At 46.3% G+C, this 12,909-nt stretch overlaps 1 pseudogene; it reads right to left on the bottom strand.

Annotated features, from left to right (window-relative positions):
- LOC141113358 (uncharacterized) overlaps positions 1-12,909 on the bottom strand; it is a 55,145-nt pseudogene that overhangs the window by 16,065 nt on the left and 26,171 nt on the right.

The following is a 12,909-nucleotide window of genomic DNA, read 5'->3' as shown; positions in this document are numbered from 1 at the left end:
AAGTGAAGAGGGTTACCTGTCCAAGATCCCCCCACCCCCTATAATGTTAGAAATGGCCCATGAGAGGGGGGGAGGGGGAATATGATAGGTGTACCTTATACTTTGGTGTTGTAAAATTCCCCTTAATAAATGTTTTATCTGGATGTTGGCCAAGAATGTTCGTGTCTAATCTGCTTTCCATGTTTATGTGCCAAAATACTAATTTTTTTTGGTTTTCCTCAACAGTTTCCTTCCACGCCACAGGAATGGCAGACTGTGGCCTCCCACTTTGCCCAGCGGTGGGACTTTCCTAACTGCGGAGGTGCAATTGATGGGAAACACGTCCACATCGTCCCGCCACCCAACTCGGGGTCATACTATTATAATTACAAGGGGTTCAATAGTATTATGATGTTGGCGGTGGTGTCGGCTAATTACGGCTTCTTGTATGTGGACGTGGGGAAGAATGGCTGGATGTCCGATGGTGGAGTCATCGCCCAGACGGAGTTTTACAGGCGTCTCCAGAATGGCAGCTTGGACTTGCCACCTCCAGAAGACAATGTGGAAGGACTCCCATTTGTCTTTGTTGCAGATGAAGCCTTTGCGCTGGGGGACCATCTTATGCGGCCATTCCCGATGAGGACCCTCTCCCCGGAACAGAGGGTTTTTAATTACCGGCTGGCCAGAGCCAGAAGAGTGGTGGAGAACATGTTTGGAATCATGGCCAGCCGGTTCCGCCTATTTCTGACACCCATCCATATAGCGGAGTATAAACTTAATCATATAATCTTGGCGTGCTGTGTTCTACATAACTTTTTACGCCAACATTCTGCCAACTATGCTGGCTCAGTTGGGCCTGAGGCTGGAATGATAAATGAAACAACCCTGACGGTGCTTGAAAGTGGCCATCCTGGCTTGCCCTCCCTGAGTGCCCGTGATGCCCGGTTACGATACCTTGAGTTCTTTGCGGGTAGGGGGGCCATCAATATGCCAGACCATTTGTGAAGCCTTGATCAAATAAAATCCAAAAAAAACAAATCTTTGGTGACATTTACTGCTTGTGTTTGCTTTAGCTGACCCTGACAGAAATGTGGGGAGTCCTGCAAATGGCGTGATTGTGTAACCTTATACAAAGCACTGTTGGGTGTTATTTACTAAAGTCAAAGACACTTTGCACTACAAGTGCACTTGAAACTGCACTTGTAGTGCAAGGGGATTTGCCCTTAGGAAATAACCCCCATTTTCCCTGAAAGCTGCAATTACATCACCACAAAAGTGTTGTAGCGTTGAGACAATAATCCACACATTCTTGATTAACAATCATTTTAATACCTGCACAATCACATGTGCATTTAGAAAAGGTTTTTAAAACAAACCAACATGTTTGTTGTATAACAATCTTTGGGGTGGCATTTTCAAAAATAGAAATGTCCATTTAAGATAAAACAGGCATGTGTAAAACCAACAAGAAAGACACAAATCTTGAACTTACAAAGTTCACATTAGGTAGAACTTGAAGGCAATATCAGACATGAGTATTTAGGAACTGTGTTTGATATTGCGTTCAGATGGGGTGAAGTCACCCCAGGAAAAGCCAAATTTGGAAGATGCACACAAATTTGCCAATGTCAACATGTGCTAGCTGCCATCACGGGGGATCAAGGGACGTGTTTTGGGGGAGAAATCCCTTCCTCACAGCTACTTTATTATTGAGGAAGGGGTTGCACCCCCAAAACACGTCCATTGATCTCCCGTGATGGCAGATAGCACATGTTGGCACACTGTGTGCATCTTCCAAATCTGGCTTTTCTAAAAAGTGCTAAAACATTTTGAACTTTGTAGCTCACAAAAAAAAGGGATTTGGAGGGGTTTTAAACTCGCCCCAAAACATCAATGATGTTCTTATTTTTTTGAATAACATCATTGATGTTTTTCTTGAGTTTTTACAAAGCTAAATTACACCCCATGATCTCCCCGATCAGGATCTGTGCACTTTCTGATGTGAAAGGATCTGGATCCACAACATCACGATCACCTAAAAAGAGAGAAAACAAACAAAAACAGGTATAAAAAATATGCCGGCATCCATCTCTTACCTGAGCCTGTGGTCGCAGACACTCACCTGTTGTGGTGACAATTTCCACCACATCTTCTTCCTCCTGCTCTTCTTGTGTTTGTGGGATTTCCCCTTCTTCCAGAGGGGGGGTCTGTGGTCTCCTCAGATGAGGGGTGTCCTCCAAGTCTTTTCTCCCCTATGTAAAACAAAAATGGTATACTTAGCACACAGATATTTGATGGCAGAACTATAAATATGAAACATTGCTTGGAAGTGGGGTACTATTGTCTATTTTGGTAGAGTTCCAAGATGTAGCATTTTCAGTGTCCTTTGTCAAGCCTCAATACTTTACCTGTTTGGTACAAGCTTCACAGATGGAGACACCCCTATAGTATACACTGGAGCACCTGCGTGGCCCCCTAATAAAAATGGTGTTCTGGGGTCCCACACTAGTGCTCCAGTGTCCAGATGTGAAAACAGCTGCTCAGTGTCCTCTCCTTACACAGAATCTAGTTTGCATTTCATTCTAGTAACAAAGCCATCTACACAACCAAATGCGTTTCATACAAGTAGGGCGTTACAAATGTGGCAAAATGCATATGGCCAAAACAATGGTGTTTTCTAGGCCGAAAGAAAAATGTTTGATATGAACGAATAATGTGCCCATGAACATGAAAGTTGCCATTTTAAAATGGACACTTTTAATAAAAGCACATGGAGCAGCACGAACGTAATAAACAGAAAAAGAATAGGAACACAGCACAACTACTTACTTTTTTGCAGCACTCTCCGGATCTTTCTGTACTGCTCATGTTCTCGTAATTTGAGGTCCGACCACCGCTTCCTGAGCTGATCCTTGGATCGTCGTACCCCGAAATTCCGGTGCAGACTCCTGATCACTTTCGCCATGATCTTGGCCTTTCTGACTTTGGGGTTGGGGTAAGGTCCATACTTCCCATCATAGTCGGCCCTCTTCAGGATGTCCACCATCTCCAACATCTCCACAAAGGACATATTTGAGGCCTTAAATCTCCTTCTGTATCGGGACGTTTCAGGCTCCGGGGCTTTCCTCCTCCTCGTTCCTGTAATTAGCATGCACCTGCTGTGTCTCCGCCATGTGCTCTTCCCCCACTGCGCAGAACGAAAAGGGGCGGGGAATAGACTAGAAAGAACGTCAGGGGCGGGCGGAGTTACACGCATGGGCAGTATGTATAAAGCGTAACACGCGTGCGTATTACGTACGATCTGTGAGTGGAGGAAGGAGCATCGGAGGCGCCGATCGTGATAACGAAGGTAAGATCTAAACTTGGGCCTATACTGCTTCGAAATGGAAGCCTATATTGTAACAAGATTCGGAGAGTTTGGCCTGACATTAGGGTTTGTCTTGTGTTGTGTCTTGCAGAGAAAATGGATGGGTTCAACGACCACAATTTCCTCCCCCTGAATTCAGGTACATTTCTAAAATACAATGTGAAATTAACAAGGGACACCAACACCAAGCAATCTCCTACAGATTAAATATAACAACATATCAATTGTGTTGTGGTAACTTGACACACAAAACACACACAAAAATATTCTGGAGTCCAAATAAAAATCCGATAAAACAAAGATCAGCCTTGAAAAAAATACAAACCAAAAATAACTAATCTGCCTTAAAAGACAGAAAAAAAAAAATACAACACCAAAATAATGTTGTCAGATGTGACAAATCCAAATATATTGAGGGAATCCCGATAAATAGTAAAGAAAGAAGTTTGTGAGAAGTCTGTGTGAATATGAGCAGCAAAACTACTTCATTCTTCTCACATTATAAAGAAGAAGAGAGTGCGCTGTATTAAACCATTTTTAGCATTGCACGAAAGTGCTGTATCCATTGCGAACGCTCATTTTACCAGACCGAGCTGTTTCGTGTCGGAATTTCTTCTGAGCATGCGTGGCACTTTGTGGGTCAGAACAGGCCACACACACACACGGTCAGAATTGACGCGATCGGATTTTGTTGTTGGAAAATTTTATAGCCTGCTCTCAAACTTTGTGTGTTGGAAAATCCGATGGAAAATCCGACCATGTGTACGGGGCATTACTCTGAGCACACACGGAACAGGCAGCTACAAAGGCAGTTAAATCAGCACGTAGACTAGGCCACCGGAATTGTTGAGAAATGGCCCAAACGAGCTGATTCTTACCAGGGTGGCCAGCTGCCTTAAGAGAATGATAAGTATGGAGCATGGCAGTACGGAGACACTCTGGGACATAGCAGCGTTCACAAGGTTTCTCAGGAGGAGCATTGACCTGAGCAGCAAGAATTTTGTCACCCAAAGGAGAAGTAAGACTGGTGCGAACCGTAGCCAGAATACGATCAGAAGGAATAAGGAATCATAGGAACCGGAACCGACTCCAACTTGGAAGTGGAGGAAAATTGTCGTGACAAGGCGTCAGCCCTTACATTCTTAGTACCAGGTAAGAATGAGACAATGTAATTGAAACTTGACAAGAAAAGAGCCCATCGCACCCTTCTGGGAGAGAGGCGTTTAGCCTCAGACAAGAATGTGAGATTCTTATGGTCAGTAAGAATGAGAACCAGCACAGTGGTACCTTCGAGGAGATGTCTCCATTCTTTCAGGGCTAAAATCATAGCCAACAGCTCTCTGTCACCAAGCTCGTAATTGCACTCGGCAGGTGACAATTTCTGGGAAAAGTAGCCACAAGGATGCATAACACTCTCAGAAGTAGGACGTTGAGACAGAAGGGCGCCAACACCAGTCTCAGACACATCAACCTCAAGGATAAAAGGTAACGTAGGATCAGGATGTGCCAACACAGGAGCAGAAACAAAGGCAGCCTTGAGACTTTCAAAGGCCTTAATGGACTCCGGAGACCAACTCTGTGGGTTACCGTTCTTTCTGCTCATATCGGTCAGGGGCTTGACCAGAGACGAGAAGTTACAAATAAACTTCCGATAATAGTTGGCAAAACCCAGGAAACGCTGCAGAGGATGTAACACCACGGGTCGAGGCCACTGTAGGACTGCCAAAAGTTTCTCTGGGTCCATCGAATAACCAGCAGTGGAAATGAAAAGCCCAGGAATTTAACCTATTCCCGATGGAACTCGCACTTCTCCAGTTTACAATAGAGATTGTTCTCTCTTAATTTCTGAAGCACAAGACAGACATCTGTGTGGTGGCTCTCCGGGGACTTGGAAAATATGAGGATATCATCAAGATAAACCACCACACATAACTGCAACAAATCTCGGAGGACATCGTTATTAAATTCCTGGAAAACTGCTGGGGCATTACAAAGGCCAAAAGGTACTTTGTAACGAGATACTCATAATGGCCTGTTCTGTTATTAAACACAGTTTTCCACTCGTCGCCCTCCTTAATCCTCACAAGATTGTAAGCCCCTCTCAGATCAAGCTTAGTGAAAACCGTTGCTCCCTTGAGGTGGTCAAATAACTCTGTAATCAACGGGATTGGGTAGGCATTCTTAATCATGAAACGATTGAGACCCCTAGAATCAATACAAGGTCTCAGTTCACCGGTCCTCTTCTTCACAAAGAAGAAACCAGCACCACCAGGAGACGAGGATTTGCGGCTGAAACTCCAAGAAAGTGCGCCTGCAACATACTCCTCCATGGATTTATCCTCCAAGACCGACAAAGGGTAAACCCGGTCACGAGGGGGAGTGGCACCAGGTTGAAGGTCAATTGCGCAATCATACAGCCGGTGCGGAGGCAAACTATCGGCTTGACCTTTGTCAAAGACATCGCTTAAAATCGCGGTACTCCTCTGGCAGGGAGTAGAGTGAAGAGGTACATAGGACCTTGGCTACCTTCCGGAAGCATGTTTCACTGCATTGTGGTGACCAGGAGAGAACCTCATCACAGAGCCAATCAAAAGAGGGGTTGTGCCTCTGTAACCAAGGATAACCAATAACCACCGGAAACTTAGGAGAGGAAATCACTTGGAATTGGATTATCTCATGGTGAAGAGCTCCTATGGCCATGGACAATGGAACCGTCTCATGAGTCCCATGGGAAGGCTGTAGAGGTCTCCTGTCAAGAGCCTCAATGGCAAGTGGAGTGTCACGCAGCTGCAGTGGAATCGAGTGTTTTAATACAAAGGCAACATCAATGAACAGGCCTGCAGCCCCAGAGTCGATTAGAGCCTGTATCTCGATAGATGACTTAGCCCAAGAAAGGGTGACCGAAACCAGGGGCTTATCCTTCTGGATAACTGGGGATGACACAACACCACCTAAGGTCTGTCCATGACAGGACCTCAAGGTTCGGTTGTTCCCAGGACGGGTAGGACAAGACTTCAAAAAGTGACCTGCCTGGCCACAATAAAGGCACAATCTCTCCCTCCTCCTAAAGGCTCTCTCATCCACAGAGAGATGTGCGAAGCCCAAGTGCATGGGTTCATCTTCACTGACCATCTCGGTACCAGGAGGCATGGGAGATGAGGGAGGCACGGGTGGGACTGCAAGGCTCGGAGGCAAAGGTACAGGAGGCTTCAGCAAGCGCTCCTTAAAAGAAAGTCTTTCTCTGAGTCTGGAGCCAATGAGGATGGCAAACGAGATCAAGCTCTCCAGCTCAGTGGGTATATCTCGGGCTGCTATCTCATCCTTGATGGAATCTGAGAGACCATGAGAAAAAGCAGCCACGAGGGCCTCATTGTTCCAAGCAACCTTTGCTGCCAGAGTACGGAACTCAATGGCGTAGTCTGCTACAATTCTCCTACTCTGATGGACATGAGGCACTTGGCAGCAGAAGAGGAGCGTGCGGGAACGTCAAATACCCTTTTAAAGAAGGCCACAAACTCGGGGTAACTCAAGACAACAGGTTTTTGCGTCTCCCATAGAGGATTAGCCCAGGCCAAGGCTCTCTCAGAAAGCAAAGATATCACAAACCCTACTTTGCTTCTGTCCGTGTGAAACGCCTGGGGCAGCATCTCAAAGTGTATCTCAACTTGGTTCAGAAACCCTCTGCCTTGAACTGGATCACCCCCAAATCGCTGGGGAAGCGGGACGGGACCAGACATACCTCTTATAGAGGTAATACTCAAGGCGGGTGCCTGCACAGACTGGCGCAGCAGCAGGGATGGCCTGCAAATCAGGTTGTACCGGAGCAGCCACAGTGGGGGATTCCAGGTAAGCCATGCGACTCAGGAGCGCTTGTAACGCCAAGGCAAACTGATCCATGCGGTGATCTTGCTCATCCAATCTGGAAAAAATATTACCAACAAGTGGATTGACTGTATCTTCTGAATTCATGGCCTTCGCCTACTGTCAGAAACCATGAACCAGACCGAGACAGAAGTACAGTAAAATCACACTTGTTTATTAATAAAAATAAAAAGGTAAATAGAGTAAGCGTAGTCAAAGCTTAGCCAGAGTCCAGTAACCGGATCGGGTAGTCAGCCAAGCCAGAGTTCAGCAAGCAGGACAAGGAGCCAGAAGGGATGTCAGCAAAGCCAGTCTTTAAACAGGAACGCAGGAGATGGTTTCTGGTGATGTGACCAAGGTGAAGGCAGGAATGAAGTGAGCTGGAGATCTTTAAGTAGGCAGGACTGACGAGCAGATCCACAACAGTTTGTTAACTGTGGAGAGAGATGAGAGCTGGCAATTAGCTGACAGCTGAGCGGCCAGCTCAGAGAAGGAAGGGCTGAGCCAGCCCTGACAGTGGGACGATGTGGACATGTTTACCATCGATTGCCCCTCCACAGTTAGGAAAGTCCCAACGCAGAGCAAATTGGGAAGCCACAGTCTGCCAGTCCTGTGGCATTGAAGGAAACTGTGGAGTAAAAAAAAATATTAGTACTTTTGCACATAACATTGTAAGCAGATTAGACACAAACATTCTTGGCCAACATCAGCATAAATGACTTTTGGACCCCAAAAAAAAGCCTCTGGCACTCTGCCTGAATTTAAGGACAACAGTAACATTTGGACACATTTTAGGGGGTATTTAGGTTAAAGCACTACAATGGAGTTGACAAAATACATTGTTAAGTGACTAGGCTGGGTGTGTATGGGCCCAGGATAGCATGGTGGGGAGGTTAGTGAAGGCAAATATGCATGAAGGACAAAAAAGGAGCATTAAAAGCCTACAGCATGCATGAGGACAAAGAGGACATTCACAGCATATTACAATCATGGTAATGATAAAAAAATACAAAACATTAGCATACATTAAATACATAGAACAGGCATGTCCAAAGTCCGGCCCGTTGGCCAATCGCCGACCGCGTTTCGGTTTTGGACGACCCGCCTGTTAACTTTGACATATATATCTTTTGTGGCCCCCAACGAATCCCCGAGCGCCAGGAACCACAAAAGATAGATATGCTGGCTGCCTTGGAGGGGGTGGGACAAGTGCGGTGCATGCAGGAGGGGAGTATTTCCTGTTTACACGGCATCCTGTGTAAAAGGAAGTCCCGTCTCCAGCGCTGCCATTAGACAATTGTTTTGTCCATCATAGGAGTCGGGACTTTCAATTAAAGAGGCCGCCGATAAAAACAGGAGTTTCTTCTGTATGGCTGTTGGCACTCGTCCCGCCCCCTCCCTGTCTCCTCCAAGGCTGCAGATGGACATGAATCAGGCTGCACTGATGGCAATGGTAAGTCTGCATTCATGTCAATGTGGGTGCTGCATTAATGGCAATGGAGTGGATGCTGCATTCATGGCAATGGAGTGGGTGCTGCATTCATAGCAATGGAGTGGGGCAATGGAGTGGGTGCTGCATTCGTGGCAATGGAGTGGGTGCTGCATTCATGGCAATACAGTGGGTGCTGGCAATGGAGTGGGTGCGGCATTCATGGCAATGGAGTGGGTGCTGCATTTATGGCAATGGAGTGGGTGCTGCATTCATGGCAATACGGTGGGTGGTGCTGTATTCATGGCAATATGGTGGGTGCTGCACTCATGGCAATACGGTGGGTGTTGCATTCATGACAATGCGTTGGGGGCTGCATTCATGGCAATGGAGTGGGGGCTGCATTCATGGCAATGGAGTGGGTGCTGCATTCATGGTAATGGAGTGGGTGCTGCATTCATGGCAATGGAGTGGGTACTGCATTCATGGCAATGGAGTGGGTACTGCATTCATGGCAATGGAGTGGGTGCTGCATTCCTGGCAATGGAGTGGGGGCTGCATTCATGGCAATACGGTGGGTGCTGCATTCATGGCACTTGTGAGGCTGAAGATGGGCACTGATTAGGCTGCATTGATGGACACTGACCCTTATTTTGCTTCACAGTTCTTTATTTAAAATTTAAGATTTTTTTTCCTGAAACTTCCGTTTTAAAGTTAAGGTGCGTGTTATAAGCTGATAAATACGGTATATCCAAATAACACGCTGTCAGAGAACTCACACAGCAAGCACCCGTCTCCGTGCAGGAGCTGCCAACCCTCGTTCTGCTAATGCCAATGTGCATGCACGGAACCGTAGCCAGAGACAAATGAGATCCAGAGTGGGCATGCACAATGGCACCTCCATGCGAAACGCGCGCCCTAACGCGCACCCGCAAGCGCCAATGCACCAATGAGCTAACGCTAATACACTAAGACGCTAATGCACTAATGCGCATGCGTGCACGCACGTACGCTGCCACGAATCCTGGCTCACAGTACTTTATATAAATAGAGAGTCTGCCTAGCATCAGTGCTGGATCGTCTTCAGCTTGTCCCTGTGTTCCTGTTGTTACTCTGCCTGATTGACCTTGTTCCTGAAAACCCGGCTATCTTCTGACCATTCTCTTGGATCTCCCCTGCCTTCTGAACCTGCCTCTACATGCAATACTGACCCTGGCTTGGACATATGATTACGGCTCTGCCTTCTGATTCTGTACCCCGCTGCTAGTCTGTTGCCAACCTCTGCCTGTTCCTGACTACGGTTTTGCCCTCTGATTCGGTACCCCACTGCCAGCCTGTTGCAGACTCCTGCCTGTTCCTGATTCTGCAGTTGATCCTGATCTGGCTCCCGCTGAACTAGTCTGGTGATCAGTTTCCACATCTCCTCAGCAGAGGTTCCTATATCTCCAAGTTCCAGCCTCCTGCCTGCAGGCACCTGCACCCTTTCGTTGCCCTTGCACTCCCTGTACCCACCACCAGGGGTGCTTGGACCAGAACCATGCAAGAGGCCACCCTCATCATTTTGGCCTCTGCTGTAAGGTACATGACACACACCCAAGCTCATCTAGTCACCACACACAGCACAAAGGCAAGAGAATTCTTGTTGGGCAGTGTATTAGTGCTCGGACGAACACACTTAGACCAAATTTTAATGGTTTAAAGAATGTCAGGGAAAATGGTCGGCCCTCAAGCGTGTTCACTTCATCAAATCTGGCCCTCTTTGAAAAAAGTTTGGACACCCCTGACATAGAATGTGATGTTAAAGGAGAAAACTTACCCTAATATAGTCCTTCTGCAGGACCTGTATGATGGCAGAACAGGTCTCTGGAATAATGATCCCCAGAGCCTGGGGGGACATGCCTGTAGAGAACTTGAGGTCCTGGCAACTTCTCCCCATCGCCAAGTACCACAACGTGGCAACTAGCCTCTGCTCCGGAGTGATGGCTTGCCGCATGCAGGTGTCCTGCTTCATAATATAAGGGGACAGCAAAGCCAACAAACGGTGAATAACGGGGTCTGTCATCTAGAGAAATCTCCTTAAATCATCAGGATTATTCTCCTGGATCTCACGCAGCAAAGGCATATGAGAGAATTGGTCACGCTGGAGTAACCAATTCTTGGTCCATGAACTCCTCCCCACCCTGTTCATGGACTGGGTTTGGTTCAAAGCAAAAACCCCAACACCAAGCCCCCGCATAGCACGAACTCTACGATGAGAATGTACCCACAACACGGCTGGTCAGAACGAACTAACAGAATGCACTGAAGAACAGAAAGGCCTGTGAAGAACGAGCTAAAAATAAGAAACGAGCGGACAAGAACGCACTGAAAAACAGATACGAACTGATTACACGCACTGCAAACCAGATACAAACCTACAAGCTCAAACTGAAAAACAGTAACGGAATGAAAAGCACGAGGCTGAAAAGCGTGAATCATCTCTCACCAAACTTCTACTAACACGAGATAAACATGAGATTAGCAGAAGGAGCCCAAAGGGTGGCGCACTGGGTATTGAACTTCCGTTTTATAGTCCCGTCGTACGTGTTGTACGTCACCGCGTTCTTGATGGTCGGAATTTGGTGTGACCGTGTGTGTGCAAAACAAGCTTGAGCGGAATTCCATCAGAAAAACCATTCAAGGCTTTTCCGGCGAAAATGCCGCTCGTGTGTACGCAGCATTAAACCTTGGTTTGAGGGTAATATGGTTTGAGAGTAATTTGGTTTAAGAGCATGTTGCAAGACAAGGAACATTTTTTAATACATTTTGACTTGATATAGAAGCAATGTCTTGATATACAAGTAGCATCATGTCACAACTGAGTATAAAAGAGAAGAGAGGTGCCTCTAAGTGTAGCAATATGGTTACATTTAATGAAGGTACTACTTTTAGCAACATGATGCCACACTTGGAGATGCCCCTCTTCTCTTTAACACTCTGTAGCTCCTGCTGGAGTTTGCTTCAAATCCCCTTGTGGAGGCTTCAATTTGTGGATAGACAATTTATGGTTACACAACCTGGTCACATTGCTTTAATCTTTTTATATGGACTATAAACTGAAGGGCCTATGAATAAATGGTTGTGGAACAAATCATTTGAGTTTCCATTATTTCTTATGGGGAAATTTGCTTTGACATACAAGTGCTTTGGATTACAAGCATGTTTCTGGAACTATGCTCGCAATCCAAGGTTTTACTGTATATACAAAATAAGGGACAAGGGTACAGGGACTGCAAGGTTGCAAGGAAGGGGGGATCATAGCTGGGTACTTGAACAGGAGCAAGGCAAAGGGAGGCAGGAGAAAGGCAGAGGGGTACAGGAAGGTTCAGGACCTCTGGAAGCAAGAAAGCAAACAGAATAGTGACACGATGGGGAAACGGAGCAACAGCCTTAAATAGCCACCTAATGGCTGAACCCTGGTGTGGCTGATTATTACAGCCTGCTGGCTCTTGGGAGACACCTGCTGGTAGACACTGGAGCTGCAGTAAACAGCCCAGAGCAGCACAGTGCCACCAGCAGGTGAACTCAATCCTAACACTCCCCATATTGAGGGCAAGCGGCCTGGTTTGGTTTGGGGGGGTGCTCGCTCGTTTCCCCCACCTTTCCTAGACTGCCAGGCTGTTTGCTCGGATAAGGGACTGGTATAGATTTTGGGGGGACCCCACGCCAATTTTTTTTACATTTTGGCGTGGGGTTGCCCTTACAATCCATACCAGACCTGAAGGGCCTGGTATAGACTGGGGGGACCCCATTTTTTTTTCATTTCTTTTCATCTATATTGCCAGGAGCTCCCGGCAATATATTACAGCCGCGAGCAAGTTTAAATGGCATTTTTTCCTTTAGAAATGTCATTATTGTACACATTGCACAGATGCGCTACTTTACAGGCAGACCAAAGGGACCCCCTAGGCATGATAATTATTTTATTTTTATTGTTTCACTTTAGGCATCATTAAAATCACTGCTCCTTTAAAATACGCGCATTTTAAAACCTTTTTTTGCATTGATACATGCTCCCTAGGGCAGTACCCAGGTCTCCACACACTTTTTATGGCAATAACGTGCATATAAGCCTTTAAAACAAGGACTGGATTTTTCATGTTCCCATAGACTTTAAAAGCATCTGCACCTTTGCTAAAAAATAGCTGAATGCCTAATAGCCAATGCCACATCAGCATGAGAATGGTTGTTTCCATAATATTAATGCCTCAAATGCAAAACATTATTGTAAAAA

The sequence above is a fragment of the Aquarana catesbeiana genome, linkage group LG12 (genome assembly GCF_042186555.1).
Source record: "Aquarana catesbeiana isolate 2022-GZ linkage group LG12, ASM4218655v1, whole genome shotgun sequence".
Classification (NCBI taxonomy): domain Eukaryota; kingdom Metazoa; phylum Chordata; class Amphibia; order Anura; family Ranidae; genus Aquarana; species Aquarana catesbeiana.
Note: the sequence above shows the minus strand (reverse complement) of the source record. Positions and strands in the feature narration are given on the sequence as shown.